Source organism: Tursiops truncatus, chromosome 7, assembly GCF_011762595.2.
Source record: "Tursiops truncatus isolate mTurTru1 chromosome 7, mTurTru1.mat.Y, whole genome shotgun sequence".
Classification (NCBI taxonomy): domain Eukaryota; kingdom Metazoa; phylum Chordata; class Mammalia; order Artiodactyla; family Delphinidae; genus Tursiops; species Tursiops truncatus.
In genome coordinates this window covers 40,212,746-40,229,871 of record NC_047040.1, presented here as the reverse complement: position 1 = coordinate 40,229,871, position 17,126 = coordinate 40,212,746, and the positions used below count along the sequence as shown (strand labels likewise).

The window sequence follows — 17,126 nt, the reverse complement described above, 5'->3', positions numbered from 1 at the left end:
CAAATATTAACCTACCTTTCTTGAAACCCTTGTGGTATCATAATTTAGGGTAGATGCCTTGCAAGAGTAAGCCATTCTCCTCTAGAACCAAAACAACTAACCCTTGTTGCCACTAGACCCTTAACTAAAGTCTCAGGCTGTTCCTGAGGGTCAGGCATATACCATGACCTGGAAGGAAATAGCTTACACATTAAAAAGAATTATAAAATATGTATACATGCATGTGTGTATATGTATGTATTTATATACACATATATGTGTGTATATTTATATTCATTACCCAATGAAAGAATATAAGATGTACGTATCAACAGAAACATTGGGAATGTATAGGAGAGTGGATTCTGAGAGTGTCAGTGCAAAGAGATAGGGTATATAATACTAGATGAACCCAAATGTATTAATTAGGGCGCATTTACTAAAGACTACTGGTTTAATGTGTTAGTTTGGACATTTGGAATTGCCTTTAACAAGTCACTTGGTTTGATGACTGAAACTTGAACTCAATAGAGACCAATGTTTAATGAAGTTATGTCAGAACTTCCCTAGCATGATATGGAGGAAGGAATCCAAATGCATCAAAAGTACGGACAGTTGGAATGGATTCATCACATGCAATCTACACATCTATTCACAAACTACATCCTCCTAGAAGAGCTACAGACATTCCCTGCATTAAGGTGTTGAGAAATACATTGTTGAGGGAATTCCTGCATCCTTGAAACAGTCTATGGTTTCTCTCCTTTATAGGCTAGACATAACTGTAGGGGATGCTATTCTTGAGATGGGTTCTTTGATGTCAGTGAGGATGATGGAATCCTGCTATGAACATTGGGGTACATGTATCTTTTTGAATTAAAGTTTTCTCTGAATGCATGCCCAGGAGTGGGATTGTAGGATCATATGGTAACTCTATTTTTAGTTTTTTAAGGAATCTCCATACTGTTCTCCATAGTGGTGAACCAATTTACATGCACCAACAGTGTAGCAGGGTTCCTTTTTCTCCACACCCTCTCCAGCATTTAGTATTTGTAGACTTTCTAATGATGGTCATTCTGACTGGTGTGAGTTGATACTTCATTGTAGTTTTGATTTGCATTTCTCTAATAATTAGTGATATTGAGCACCTTTTCACGTGCCTGTTGTCCATCTGTGTTCCTGATTTTTGTTGATATAAATTAGAAAAATCTTACAATTCTTTTGATGTATAAGTGATTTTTTACCAAATCAGACTCTGTAATTATCGTCCCTAGAGCATGGGGAATTCTCACCATAGTTTCTGGTCTATTGCAAACAAAAGGTGACTGGATGTGTTTGGAAGATAATAGACATCTCCTTTCAAGTCAGCTTTCTCAGGTGAGGTAATTACAAGCACAGAAGGGTTAGTCTTCTCAAAAACAGGATGACAGACTGCTTGGATTTCATGATTAATACTGTGTCTGAGTCCAACCAGATATCCCCAAGCCTTGTTTCAGGCTTCCACCCCTTCTACTCAATGCTTTAACCTTCTCACATGAGAGACTTGGTGAGGCTATGAAAACTTACATTATAATTATGTAACCTGTAAAATTTAATTCTGTATTTGATTTTCAGCGGTACTGACCTTACAGCTACAAGAAATAAACAATTTTTAATGGCTGCCTTAGACATTTTCTTATTATTTGACTATCACAGAGATAAGAATTTAAAGACATGAGCTTGTCATCTTCTTCCTATAAGCACTACACTGTACTCAGAAGAATCCATTCAACATAAGAATGTATTTGTATTTGTAACTGTAATTAGCATCACAATAGTAAACTGTAGCAGCGACTTGGCTCCCAAAACATTTACTTCAGTAGACATTTTTTCAGAATCAACCACAGGTAATAATATGATTAATTATGATGCCAATAAATAACATGGATTGCTAGCACCCCATTTTCCACTGTTGAAGACATCAGTACATTCAGGTTCAAGGACATGGGAAAATTAATAATATCAAAATCCCATCTTTGAGAGTCTATTTCCTAGAACTCCTTCTAATATCAATTTCAGTGTCATTCAAGGACCGATCAGGAGACATAAGACACTCCTCTTGAACAGAGCAGATTTTATATGAGAAATTGTTAACTACGTATAAAATTGTTAACTAAATAACTGTAAAGTCCATAAGTGAACATTAAGGTTCAGAGATGTAGTAATCATTTCTATCAAGCAGCTATCATTTCTAGGACTAGAACAAATATGAGAGAATGGAATCACTGAAAATTAGAAACATGCAAGGAAGGGAGGCTCTTCAGACCTGAAATTTAACCTTTGAGGAGGCTGTTCTGGTTGACTGTTACTGATGTGTCTTGGATCAAAGAGCAAGGGCATTTTCGTGCTGGACCCAGGCCATTCTCTGTGATGGGGATGGGGAGTGATGGCCAGCTTGTTCTGGAATCTCAGGAGGGGACAGGTGGTGCAGAGAGATGATCTGAAAGTGATGGAATAACTGAAAGTTGAATTCCACTGCTTTTCCAGGAAGAAACTGCCTCTGCTGGGCTGAAGAAGTACTAGTGAGGTGACACCCACAGGAACATCAAGTACATAGGCATACCACAAGAAGCAAATGGAAAGTCCCTTCTTCTTCCCTCAGTTTAGCAGTCTCTCCCTAATGCCCTGTTGGCAAAAACTGATAGGGAGACCCCTGGCAAAGCAGAAATGTGCTTTCTGGATTCCCAGACAAAGCATTACAAAGCAGAGTATGGTTTGGTGAATTTGGAGCTGAAAGGCAATCGTGGAATACCCAAACAGAAGCCTTACACAGAATCTGTTGCAGCTCTGTTTCAGATCCGGCATCTCATTCTTGTGGATCTCATAGGAAGTAAGATTTCTGTGCTTGCGGTCTGGGCGTTAGAGTTGTGTCCATGTGTGTGCTCTTAATTAGAATGCATAAGAAAGAGTATATTTATGTTTTAATTACAGATCTTGGCTTGCAGGCAAACAAAAATGATTCTGGACAACTCAAGAAAAAGAATGATTAGATAGATGTGGAATAGCACATATAACTTGAGAAACTTAACAATGAAGAATTGAGAGGCAGGGCTTCCCTGGTGGCGCAGTGGTTGAGCGTCCGCCTGCCAATGCAGGGGACACAGGTTCGTGCCCCGGTCCGGGAAGATCCCACATGCCGCGGAGTGGCTGGGCCCGTGAGCCATGGCCACTAAGCCTGTGCGTCTGGAGCCTGTGCTCCACAACAGGAGAGGCCACAACAGTGAGAGACCAGCATACCGCAAAAAAAAAAAAAAAAAAAAAAAAAAAGAATTGAGAGGCAGAAACCCAAAACTTTTTGCCAAAATCAGAGATGAAATGTAACAGATAAAAATGGTAAACCATGATCATTGTTTTGTAAGTCTCACAATTATTTTTTAAAGGCTAGCAAAATTAACAATCAGAAGTTCACACTTCTGTACTGCAAAAACATTTAGGTAAAATTGCCATTTTCTTGGTACACATAATTTGGAAGAATTCATACTAGTTTTGCAGAAATATGTGTATTATATATTTCATTTACTATAGGATTTAGTGTTGGTAAGTTTACATTGTTGTTGACTAATATAGGTAGAGTTAGTACAGAGTAATTTTTACCACACTTAAGGACTATTGTTTGTTTGCTAATATCTTGGCTCTCATTATTACCCAATATAATATAATTTAAAGTAGTACCTAGTATTAATCTCTTAGTATCAATTACATGTTTTTCAAGCAGAGTTTAAAGGAAATAATAAAAAATAATCTAGCATATTTTGGATGCTTGACCACAAATACTATTAACTTAATTTTATTCTAAAAGACATACAATGAATTTGATGTAAAAACATGTAGGTAATTGAAAATGATATACACAATTTTAATTTCAAAAGGAGAATCAGACACACGTTAAATTATATTTTTGGCCAGTGAGAAATAAACTTAAATGAGGTGCTTTGGCACAGCACGCCAAAGTTGTTAAGGGATTTAAAAGCTTGTTTACTGATCTCCAAATAAAATATAAGGGAATGATACAGCACAAGACAAACAGATAAACAATATAATATTGTCCTCATAAAAATATTAAATATTTAACTCAAAGGCCTAATTATTAATGAGAAAATTTAAATTCACTCTTTTTCAAAAGGAAGGATGTATAAGGCAGTATTAAAATCAGATCAATACGAACAACTACTACAGTTTTGCCTTACTTTCATTTCGTGCCTTCAATTGTGTTTTACATTATCAATTTAATTGCAAAAAGATAGAAAAGCACACTGAAACGTTAAGGTACATTTTGAAGCCATGGAGGATGTTTCCAAAGTAGAATATCCCTTTTCATCAAAGCTGTAAAGAATATATTGGCAATAAAATCATTGCTGCAAAGTTCAAAATTTTCCGTGACAGTTTCAGAAGATGGTGACTCTATTTTTTTGTATTTAATTCACAATACTGATAAGAAGCTTGCTTTAACATATTTTGCAAGTTTAGGAAGGGACGTAATGGTTTTAATCTTATGAAATTCACTTTAGGAAGCTAGGTATTTTTATCACATTATTGAAATCATTAATTATGTATCTCTAGAGGAAGAAGATAGGGAGGTATATAACATGGACAATCACCTCAGTAGCAAATTTCTAAGTTGAGCCACCAGCCTAGATTTAATTTCCCTTACTGTAACTTCTATTTCCCAACAATAAATGTGCAGATGAGAGTAGGGTTAAAGAAGAATTGAGAAAGCAAATAAGATATTTTAAATTCGAATAAAGATATTTTTCCATTTTGAAATTTATAATTGTGTAGTTATTTCTTCATTTTTTAAAAAATATTTTATTGAATATAAAGAGGGGGATATTTATATCAAGTCGTATGTCTTATCATGTGTTTTCAGAGTAGACTTATCAAAAACAAGGTTGGAAGGAATTTTCTAGTAGCTAAATTGTGTTTTATCTTTAAGGACTATAATTGTAGACTTTAGGTATGTAAGGATAGCTTCTGGTCCAAATTACTCTATCATTTTTAATAAATTATGGCTTAGAGGGGTAATGGCATAACTGAAGACACATGACTAGTTATTAAAACAATAAACAATAAAAACTGCTACATTTCCATTCCAACATATTTAAGAATTATCCTGTGTCAAATACTGTGTGAGTAAGAGATACAAAAACAAAAAAAAAGAGTATCAATTACTTCAGATCTTACTTTCTTATGGATAGTAAAATAAATACATATATTCATAATAAAAGAAAAATAAGATAAAGTAAAATAAATTAAAATAAAAAGCAACCAACCTGATAAGTGCTATAAGAAGTGGTATTAAGTTAGCACATAGAATGGGTACCTGTCTGAAACTATAGAATTGGGAAAGAGGGGCGGATACAAGGAAAGGTTTCCTGAAGCAGATTACAACCAGTACTGGAGTATGAATGAGTAGCTGCATTATCTTAGAAAATAAAGAAAAATAATTTCAAGTAGAAAACACTTTCTTCAAAGTTCTAAAGGTAAAAAGATACTGTATTTGGATATTAGCCATATAATATAACAGCAGGAGTCTTTTGTCTGTTTTATTCATTGATGTATCTAAAGGACTCGAAATAGTCTCTGGAATATAATGGGCACACTAATATTAGTTGACTGAATAAATAATTTATGAAGGAGGAAATGTAAGTAGAAGCCAAACAACGAAGGGGTGTCTATGCAATAATAACACTTTTGTAATTTATTGTAAAAACAATAGAAAGTCAATGAAGGAATTGAAAAAGAGAAATGGTAATCTTAGGATGGGTATTTTAAGAAAATTAACAACTAGGTGAAATATGGAATCAACAGTTAAACGAAATGAAATGAAAATAAATAATAAAAATATAAAGGAGAAATATCAATTAGGATTCTGTTGAAGTACTGGAGCATGGGATTGATAGTGGCAGTAGAATTGGAGATTAGTGAAAAAAATCACCATATACCTATGAAATAGAAAATAAAGTTTTTGTAATTGTTTGTATGTGGTGATCTGGGGGAGAGGTAGAAGGTTGGCTTGTGGCTTGAGAAAGTAGTTGACTAGCGCTGTCATTTGATGAAATGGTTATAATAGGAGGAATAACAGTTTTGGTAGAAAGATGGTATATTATATCTTGGACACACTAAGTATGAGAGCCTCTTTGGACACCTACATGAGAATGTCCTTATGGATAACTGCATATAGTGATCTTTATCTCAGGAGAAATACAGGATTGGGCATATAGATTTGATGATGTTAGTATATCAATGCTTGCTGAAATGGATGATATAGGGATGCTGCAACTTTCATCCCACTCTCCCAATATTTCTGTTTCTTCCCATTCATAGGGGACACTCCTGCCAACAATTCCAACTGTCAGCTCTGCTCCTCCCTAGCTTCTCAATTTTCAGAACCCCAGACTTCCATTGGTTTACGTTCAGCGTTAGGTGAGGTTACAGTGCTTACAGATTAGAATACAGAGATGTTCTGTTTTGTTCTTCACATTTCTGCTGCTGGCCAAGACATTCAGGTAGGCCTAAGCCACACAGTTCAGTATAAAAACTCCTACTTGAATAGCTATCAGGAGCTTCCCAAGATGTTAATAAAGCAGCATTCCATTTATCATGACACCATCTAATGTCTATACCTCCCATAGGTAGAGTCACCTTTAAAAATCATGAAGGGGAAGTAAGAACAACAACAACAAAAACTTACCCTAAGTCCCTAACAGATGAAAGTCACCAATGAGAAAGTATAGAAGTATTGCATAGTGGATCCAAATTCTGAGTTTTAAGTCAAAGAGACAGAAACAGAGGGGGCCATGGATTTTGGAATGCTCAGGGCAAAGGCTGATCAACACTTTATCACCAGGACACACACAACCTCACTAACACTATTTGCCTTGAGGCCATCAAACTTAAACTCATTATGATGTTTATCCTTCTTTTAATGACAGGCCCTATCTTTGTTTATGCCCATAGGCAGATTTTCTAGACCATTTTTCATCTCCTAAAATCTAAAATGGCTCATATCCATGATCTTTTTTGATTTTAACTCACACCCTTATCTGTTGCTCCTAAAGTATGTCCACTGTCTGTCATCAGCAAAATCATCTATATTTTCAATCTCTTATCAGAATACATTGCTCTTGTTCTGTCTTAAATCTGGCTTTCCCTTGGAGCTTAGACAAGTTAAGTAACTTACTTATGTGCACATGGCTAATAAAGCCTGAATCTGGCTTTCAGACTTAAGCTTGCTGCTTCCAGAGTGAGCCTGGAGCCATGCCTTACTGCCTCTTTCCTCAGAGATCACTACTCAACTTCCCAACACCATTTAGACTATACCATAACTCAATGCCCTTTAGAAAAAATATAATACAATATAAATTCTTCTTTCTTAAATTTCATTTCAAAATACCACTCCACCTTTGTCCTTATTCTCCCACTATAAACACCACAAGAATCTCAAACACATTATGTTTAAAATGTGGTATTTCATATTCTCCACCATCTTGGTCTCAGTAATTCATGCCATGGGGCTTCCCTGGTGGCGCAGTGGTTGGGAGTCCGCCTGCTGATGCAAGGGACACGGGTTCGCGCCCCAGTCCGGGAGGATCCCACATGCCGCGGAGCGGCTGGGCCCGTGAGCCGTGGCCACTGGGCCTGTGCATCTGGAGCCTGTGCTCCACAGCGGGAGAGGCCACAGCAGTGAGAGGCCCGCGTACCGCAAAAAAAAAAAAAAAAAAAAGTAATTCATGCCATGTAGTCGTTCAAGCAAAGGAATTAGTCAATTTGCTTTCCCTTCTCACTCATCTCTCCACATTAATTAAGTGGAGTCGACCTACAAAATATATATGCCCAAAGTCATTTCCTAAATTTTGGCTCTCTGTCTTTCACACCAGTTTCTTGCAACACTCTTCCCATTCACCCTTCCACATTACCAAAGTTGAACCCAATATATACACTTCCTTAGATTCACTTGGCCAAAGAGTTCTAATTTTTGCTACCGATATCCCCTGATATAAACCACATTCTTATAGGTGATAGACAGAAGATTCTATTTCTTTGAAGAAACAGTTTGAGTTTCAACATCACTTTCATGAAAGGTCACATTGCTGTAGCGCTCATCTTGCTTGCAGAACCCAGTATGACAGCTGCTCCCATAATCATGGAATAACTCAATGGTGCTTGACCTCATGCTTTATATCACCCACCTCTTAACTGAATTCCACAGACTTTCTGGTCACTTGTGAAGAAAAGAATGAAATTCCATGAGATATTCTTGGTGCCCACATGCATGCACTGCTAGACTGAGCAGGTTACACAATTGTGAGTTATACCTTCTCACTGACTGCTCTGTGCTCATGACTTGTGTTGTAGAGGCCACTACGGTTGTCAAATGGGATCTAGCTTCCCTAGAAGCTACCAGAAAGGGCTGAATGATGACAGCAAAGAATTGGCTGATGAAATTCATTTCTTTTTCCTCTCTGAGAACCTGTTTTAAGACTCAGTATTTTAATAAAGATTTTTTTTTTTTGCAGTACGCGGGCCTCTCATTGTTGTGGCTTCTCCCGTTGCAGAGCACAGGCTCCAGACGCACAGGCTCAGCGGCCATGGCTCACGGGCCCAGCCGCTCCGCGGCATGTGGGATCTTCCTGGACTGGGGCACGAACCCGTGTCCCCTGCATCGGCAGGCGGACTCTCAACCACTGCGCCACCAGGGAAGCCCTTAATATAGATTTTGACATGAGATTTAATTTACGATTCTCTTTTTTTCTTGGATGGAAATGTGATCATAAGTTGACCAAGTCATGCTCAGGGGCAGCCTCTAGGAGAGCGTCCCTCAGGAGTTCTTGCCGGAACCAAAGGCAAATTCTGACAACTCATGCTCAGGAAGAGTAAATAAGTTACATATTACAGTTTCCTCTAGTTATACTCCAAGCAATGAATATAATCACAAAAACTAATGCCTGGACACAGTAGTCATAAGGCAGCATCACACAATGGTATATATATCTCTCCATCCATAACATCACTCCAGAAAAGTGTCTCAAAAGACATCATTTCATAGACAAGACACAAATCTATTTCACAGAGTTGCAGTGTACTGCATCTTCAGATTCCCTATGTTTATACCATGGAGAAAGCCCTGAGCGTCATGGGTTTTTTTTTTTTTTTTTTTTAAACCGGAAAACAATTATTTACAGGATGGTATACATCAAGTTCTATTTCAAAATACAGATGCCTGAATAAATCAGTTAAGGAGAAAATCATTACAGATGACCGAGGTTATATGCTTTGTTTGAGACATCAAAAGTTATCCTTGAGATGTTTCTATGAAAATATGTTTCACTTGATTTTATCTTTTCTCTGTTCTTAAATGATACCACGCTAACTTGCAATTTTGCTGTTGGTGGGGTACATAGCCAGAATAATTACATTTCATAGATAACTGAGTATAAAATAGTAACCTTTTCACATTAAATGAATTTATTAAAATTGAATACTGTATGATGAAATGTGCGCCAACTCTACATTAGAGAAAAATTTGAACTCACAAAGAAATAAAAGATGGGATGAGAAAACTTAACCCAAGATCTGCTTTTAGTGGAAGGGTGCCAGATGCATGGCAGTTCTTTATAACTCAAAGGATAGAAATGGCAGTTATCCAGTGATTTGGGGGGAAAATATACAATGATTTATGTAACTATGTTCCGGTAGAAGTCAGAGATGAAATTACCTGCTTTGAAGAAAATTTTCTTTTCAAAAAAGGCATTAAAGCTTCATGAGATGTAAGGAGGACAAAGTGCCAGCCAAAAGGAAAAAAACTAGCTATATTAGTAGGCGAGGGAGGATATCAGATGACTGGAAGTTAAGTTTTATTAAGTTCTAATATCTTCCTCTAACTGTAGATTCTCCAGCAGCATGAAAACACAGCATATTATTATACTTCTATTATTCCTCTGTGTACTCTTTATCAGATAGCTCATCAAATAGCATAGCCTTAACTTATAGAGAAAATTCACAAATAAGCTGGACTGTATCTTCAATTGAAGGGCCATCTGTTGTGACCTAGAGATCCATTGTCACTCTAAACTCAATATAAGTGAAAACAAACGCAATTTTATTTTCTCACAACTTCTCTTCCAGACTTTACTACTTTTCTTCTATTTACCTATTTTGGAAAAGTTTTAAATATTCCAAAATTCCAAATATTTACCTATTTTGGAAAAGTTTTAAATATTCATGGACATATCATCTAATGCTCCCTCCAATCCAATTAATAATGTTGGATGTTGATTAGTCCATTTTTATGCCACTTGCATTCATTCTTTTCTTCTTTTCCATGCTTGCTGCTGCAGTCCTATTATAAGCACAGCTTCATATCCAGGCTATTGAATCACATCCGGAAAGATAGTATGACATTGTGGTTATGTAAGTTCTGCAATTAAATAGACCTAGTACAAAAACAGTTGCAGAATTTAATAATTTTGTAGTCTTGAGAACGTTCCTTAGCACTTCAAATCACAGTATGCTCATCTGTAAAATAAATTTAAGATAAAACAACGAACTCTCCAATTTATTGAGTTTAAATACCACCTTCAAGAAAAGTTACATTACTTTGGTGCTCTGCCTGCTTGTCCAGCAGCATAATAAGTTTGGATGTTTTTAAATTATCCTCTGAAAAATTTTTTTCCTTTCCATTATGTTTTATTATAGGATATTAAATATAGTTCCCTGTGCTATACAGTAGGACCTTGTTGTTTATCCATTCTAAGTATACCAGTTTGTATCTGCTAATCCCAAACTCCCAATCCACCCATCTCCCAGCCCCCTCCCCATTGGCAACCACAAGTCTATTCTCTATGTCACTGATTCTGTTTCTGTATCATAGATGGGTTCATTTGTGTCATATTTTAGATTCCACATATAAGTGATATAATATGGTATTTCTCTTGTTCTTACTGACTTCCTTCACTTAGTATGATAATCTCTAGTTGCATCCATGTTGCTGCAAATGACATTATTTCATTTGTTCTTTTTTATGGCTGAGTAATATTCCATTTCATGAGACGAGGTGAGCTCAAGTCCCTCTACTTCACTGTCTTTTCCAGAATTGAGGGGTTGCTTTTAGTTTGGATGTTTGCTTTCTCTTTCCTCAGTGTGTGCTGGCTGTTATCCCCTTGATATGAGGTGTGCAGGTACAGTGGCCATTGTGTGCTCCCAGGATGGTGGGGACAGGGGCTACTGCCTCCTCTCGGGTCTCCTAATGGCAGCCTGTGCCTGACTCTGAAGCCCCCATTGCGGGCAGCAACTTGCGCCTGCCCCCAGAGCTCATGCAAGCAGTGTCCTGTTGCCTGGGAGCATTCACAGAGAAAGAAGCTCTTATGGTGGTCCTGCCCCTCTCCTCGTGCGCCCCCCAATAATGGTGCATGCCACTCAGGTAGACCCAGGCTTCTTCCGAGCACACCCTCAGCTGCCGCAGCCCAGCCTCCTTAGGTTGTTTCTGCGCAGCCAACCCCACTCCTCTCCCTGGGTCTGACCTCTGAAGTCTGAGTTTCAGCGCCAGCCGCCACCCACACCAACAGATGAGTGTTTCAGGCTGAGGAGTGCAGGGCAACAGTGCCCACCTACTGTGCAGGTTACCGTCCATTTTTCCTTCCACAAACCGGTTGCTACACTCTCCTCCTAGGCTACATACCTCCTCCTCCAACCAGGTTGATCTTCCCACCAGTAAGGAGTCTTTCCAGGATGCAGGAACTTTTCCTCCTTCACATCTTGCTCCTTGGGACACAGACCCTATTCTGATTCCTTCTTTTTCCTTTTCCTTTTATCCTACCCGGTTACGTGGAGGTTTCCTTGACCTGTCGGATGTCTGAGGTCTCCTGTTGGGGTTCAGTAGATGGTCTGTGTGAATCGTTCGACGGGTAGATGTATTTTTAATGTTTTTGTGGGAGAAGGGGAGCTCCATGTCCTAGTCCTCTGCCATCTTGCCCCCTCGCCATTATTATTCCTTTTTAAAAAAATTTTTAAATTTAATTTTATTTATTTTTTATGCAGCAGGTTCTTATTAGTCATCAATTTTATACACATCGGTGTATACATGTCAATACCAATTGCCAATTCATCACACCACCACCCCCAGCCCCCCGCGCATTTCCCCCCTTGGTGTCCATACATTTGTTCTCTACATCTGTGTCTCAATTTCTGCCCTGCAAACCAGTTCATCTGTACCACTTTTCTAGGTCCCACATATACGCGTTAATATATGATGTTTGTTTTTCTCTTTCTGACTTATTTCACTCTGTATAACAGTCTCTAGATCCATCCACGTCTCAACAAATGACCCAAGTTCGTTGCTTTTTATGGCTGAGTAATATTCCATTGTGTATACGTACCATGTCTTCTTTATCCATTCGTCTCTCGATGAGCATTTAGGTTGCTTCCATGACCTGGCTATTGTAAATAGTGCTGCAATGAACATTTTGGTACATGACTCTTCTTGAATTATGGTTTTCTCAGGGTATATGCCCACTAGTGGGATTGCTGGATCATATGGTAATTGTATTTTTAGATTTTTCAGTAACCTCCATGCTGTTCTCCATAGTGGCTGTATCAATTTACATTTCCACCAACAGTGCAAGAGGGTTCCGTTTTCTCCACACCCTCTCCAGCATTAGTTGCTTGTAGATTTTCTGATGATGCCCATTCTAACTGGTGTGAGGTGATACCTCACTGTAGTTTTGATTTGCATTTCTCTAATAATTAGTGATGTTGAGCAGCTTTTCATGTGCTCCTTGGCCATCTGTGTCTTCTTTGTAGAAATGTCTATTTAGGTCTTCTGCCCATTTTTGGATTGGGTTGTTTGTTTTTTTAATATTGAGCTGCATGAGCTGTTTATATATTTTGGAGATTAATCCTTTGTCCGTTGATTCCTTGGCAAATATTTTCTCCTATTCTGAGGGTTGTCTTTTGGTCTTGTTTATGGTTTCCTTTGCTGTGCAAAAGCTTTGAAGTTTCATTACACCCCATTTGTTTATTTTTGTTTTTATTTCCATTACTCTAGGAGGTGGATCAAAAACGATCTTGCTGTGATTTATGTCAAAGACTGTTCTTCCTCTGTTCTCCTCTAAGAGTTTTATAGTGTCCAGTCTTACATTTATGTCATTAATCCATTTTGAGCTTGTTTTTGTGTCTGGTGTTAGGGAATGTTCTAATTTCCTTCTTTTACATGTAGCTGTCCAGTTTTCCCAGCACCACTTATTGAAGAGACTGTCTTTTCTCCATTGTATATCCTTGCCTCCTATGTCATAGATTAGTTGATCATAGGTGTGTGGCTTTATCTCTGGGCTTTCTATCCAGTTTTATTGATCTATACTTCTGTTTTTGTGCCAGTACCATATTGTTTTGATTACTGTAGTTCTGAAGAATAGTCTGAAGTCAGGGAGTCTGACTCCTCTGGCTCCGTTTTTTTTCCCTCAAGATTGCTTTGGCTATTCGGAGTCTTTTGTGTTTCCATACAAATTTAAAGATTTTTTGTTCTATTTCTGTAAAAAACTCCATTGGTAATTTGACAGGGATTGCACTGATTCTGTAGATTGCTTTGGGTAGTATAGTCATTTTCAAAATATTGACTCTTCCAATCCAAGAACATGGTATCTCTCTCCATCTGTTTGTGTCATCTTTGATTTCTTTCATCAGTGTCCTATAGTTTTCTGAGTACATCTTTTACCTCTTTAGGTAGGTTTATCCCTAGGTATTTTTTTCTTTTTGTTGCAATGGTGAATGTGATAGTTTCCTTAATTTCTCTTTCTGATCTTTCATTGTTAGTGTATAGGAATGCAAGGAATTTCTGTACATTAATTTTGTATCCTGCAACCTTACCAAATTCATTGATTAGCTCTAGTAGCTTTATGGTGGCATCTATGTATAGTATTATGGAGTACCTATGTATATTACCATGTCATCTGCAAACAGTGACAGTTTTACTTCTTCTTTTCCAATTTGTGTTCCTTTTCTTTCTCTTCACTGATTGCTGTGGCTAGGACTGCCAAAACTAACCTTAAATAACAGTGGCGAGAATGGACATCATTGTTTTGTTCCGAATGTTAGAGGAAATGCTTTCAGTTCATCACCATTGAGAATGATGTTTGCCGTAGATGTGTTGTATATGGCCTTTATTATGTTGAGGTGGGTTCCCTCTATGCCCACTTTCTGGAGAGTGTTTACCATAAAAGGGTATTGAATTTTTTCAAAGGCTTTTTCTGCATCTTTTGAGAGGGTCATATGGATTTAATTACTTAATTTGTTAATATGGTGTATGACATTGATTGATTTGCGTATACCGAAGAATCCTTGCATCCCTAGGATAAATCTCACTTGATCATGGTGTATGATCCTTTTAATATGTTGTTGGATTGTTTGCTAGTATCTTGTTGAGGATTTTTGCCTCTATATTCATCAGTGATATTGGTCTATAATTTTTTTTTTTTGGTAGTATCTTTCTCTAGTTTTGGTATCAGGGTGATGGCAGCATTGTGGAATGAGTTTGGGAGTGTTCTTTCTTCTGCAATTTTTTGGAAGAGTTTGAGAAGGATGGGTGTTAGTGCTTCTCTAAATGTTTTATAGAATTCACCTGTGAAGCCATCTGGTCCTGGACTTTGTTTGTTGGAAGATTTTTAATCCAGTTTCAATTTTATTACTTGTGATTGGTCTTTTCATATATTCACTTTCTTCCTGGTTCATTCTTGGAAGTTTACACCTTTCAAAGAATTTGCCCATTTCTTCCAGGTTGTCCATTTTATTGGCACAGAGTTGCCTGTAGTAGTCTCTTATGATGCTTGTTTTTTCTGTGGTGTCCATTGTAACTTCTCCTTTTTCATTTCTAATTTTATTAATTTGAGTCCTCTCCCTCTTTTTCTTAATGAGTCTGGCTAAAGGTCTGTCAATTTTGTTTATCTTCTCAAAGAACCAGCTTTTAGTTTTCTTGATCTTTCCTATTGTTTACTTCATTTCTTTTTCATTTATTTGTGATCTGATCTTTATGATTTCCTTCCTTCTGCTAACTTTGGGTTTTGTTTCTTCTTCTTTCTCTAGTTTCTTTAGGTGTAAGGTTGGATAGTTTATTTGTGATTTTTCTTGTGTCTTGAGGTAGGATTGTATTGCTATAAATGTCTCTCTTAGATCTGCTTTTACTGCATCTGATAGGTTTTGGATCGTCATTTTTTCATTGTCATTTGTCTCTAGGTATTTTTTTATTTCCTCTTTGATTTCTTCAATGATCTCTTGCTTATTTAGTAATGCATTGTTTAGACTCCATGTGTTTGGTTTTTTTACTTTTTTTCCCTGTAACTGATTTCTAATCTCATAGCATTTTGGTCAGAAAAGATGGTTGATATGATTCCAATTTTCTTAAATTTATCAAGGCTTGATTTGCAACCCAAGATGTGATCTCTCCTGGAGAATGTTCTGGGTGCACTTGAGAAGAAACTGTAACCTGCTGTTTTCAAATGCAATGTCTTATAAATATGAATTAAATCTATCTGGTCTATTATGTCATTTAAAGCTTGTGTTTCCTTACTAATTTTCTGTCTGGATGATCTGTCCATTGGTGTAAGTGAGGTGTTAAAGTCCCCCACTATTACTGTGTTAATGTTGATTTCCTCTTTTATAGCAGTTAACAGTTGCCTTATGTATTGAGGTGTTCCTATGTTGGGTGCATATGTATTTATAATTGTTATATCATCTTCTTGGAGTGATCCGTGATCATTATATAGTGTCCTTCCTTGTCTCTTGTAACATTCTTTATTTTAAAGTCTATTTTATCTGATATGAGTATTGCTACTCCAGCTTTCTTTTGATTTCCATGTACATGGAATATCTTTTTCCATCCCCTCACTTTCAGTCTGTATGTGTCCCTAGGTCTGAAGTGGGTCTCTTGTAGATAGCATATATATGGGTCTTGTTTTTGTATCCATTCAGCGAGCCTGTGTCTTTTGGTTGGAGCATTTAATCCATTCACATTTAAGGTAATTATCGATAGTATGTTCCTACTACCATTTTCTTAATTGTTTTGGGTATGTTTTTGTAGGTCTTTTTCTTCTCTTGTGTTTCCCACTTAGAAAAGTTCCTTCAGCATTTGTTGTAGAGCTGATTTGGTGGTGCTGAATTCTCATAGCTTTTGTTAACCTGTAAAGCGTTTGATTTCTCCGTCGAATCTGAACGAGATCCTTGCTGGGTAGAGTAATCTTGGTTGTAGGTTCTTCCCTTTCATCACTTTAAATATATCATGCCACTCCCTTCTGGCTTGTAGAGTTTCTGCTGAGAAATCAGCTGTTAACCTTATGGGAATTCCCTTGTATGTTATTTGTCATTTTTCCCTTGCTGCTTTTAATAATTTTTCTTTGTCTTAATCTTTGTCAATTTGATTACTATGTGTCTCAGCATGTTTCTCCTTGGGTTTATCCTGCCTGGAACTCTCCTTGCTTCCTTGAATTGGGTGGCCATTTCCTTTCCCAGGTGAGGGAAATTTTCAACTATAATCTCTTCAAATATTTTCTTGGGTCCATTCTCTCTCTCTCTTCTCCTTCTGGGAGCCCTATAATGCGAAAGCTGGTGTGTTTAATGTTGTCCCAGAGGTTTCTTAGGCTGTCCTCATTTCTTTTCATTCTTTTTTCTTTATTCTGTTCTGCGACAGTAAAATCCACCATCTGTCTTCCAGGTCTCTTATTTGTTCTTCTGCCTCATTTATTCTGCTATTGATTCCTTATAATGTATTTTTCATTTCAGTTATTGTATTGCTCATCTCTGTTTGTTTGTTCTTTAATTCTTCTAGGTGCTCGTTCTTTAATTCTTATAGGTCTTTGTTAAACATTTCTTGCATCTTCTCGACCTTTCCCTCCATTCTTTTTCTGAGGTCCTGGATCATCTTCACTATCGTTATTCTGAATTCTTTTTCTGGAAGGTTGCCTATCTCCACTTTGCTTAGTTGTTTTTCTGGGGTTTTATATTGTTCCTTCATCTGGTCCTTTGCCTCTTCATTTTGCATATCTTTCTGTGAATGTGGTTTCGTTCCACAGGCTGCAGTATTGTAGTTCTTCTTGCTTCTGCTCTCTGCCCTCTACCAGCAAAAA

At 37.3% G+C, this 17,126-nt stretch overlaps 1 pseudogene; it reads right to left on the bottom strand.

The window, feature by feature from the left end:
- Window positions 1-2,358, bottom strand: part of LOC101323881 (3-ketoacyl-CoA thiolase, mitochondrial pseudogene) — a 173,605-nt pseudogene extending 171,247 nt beyond the window's left edge.
- Window positions 2,359-17,126: the final 14,768 nt, after the last annotated feature.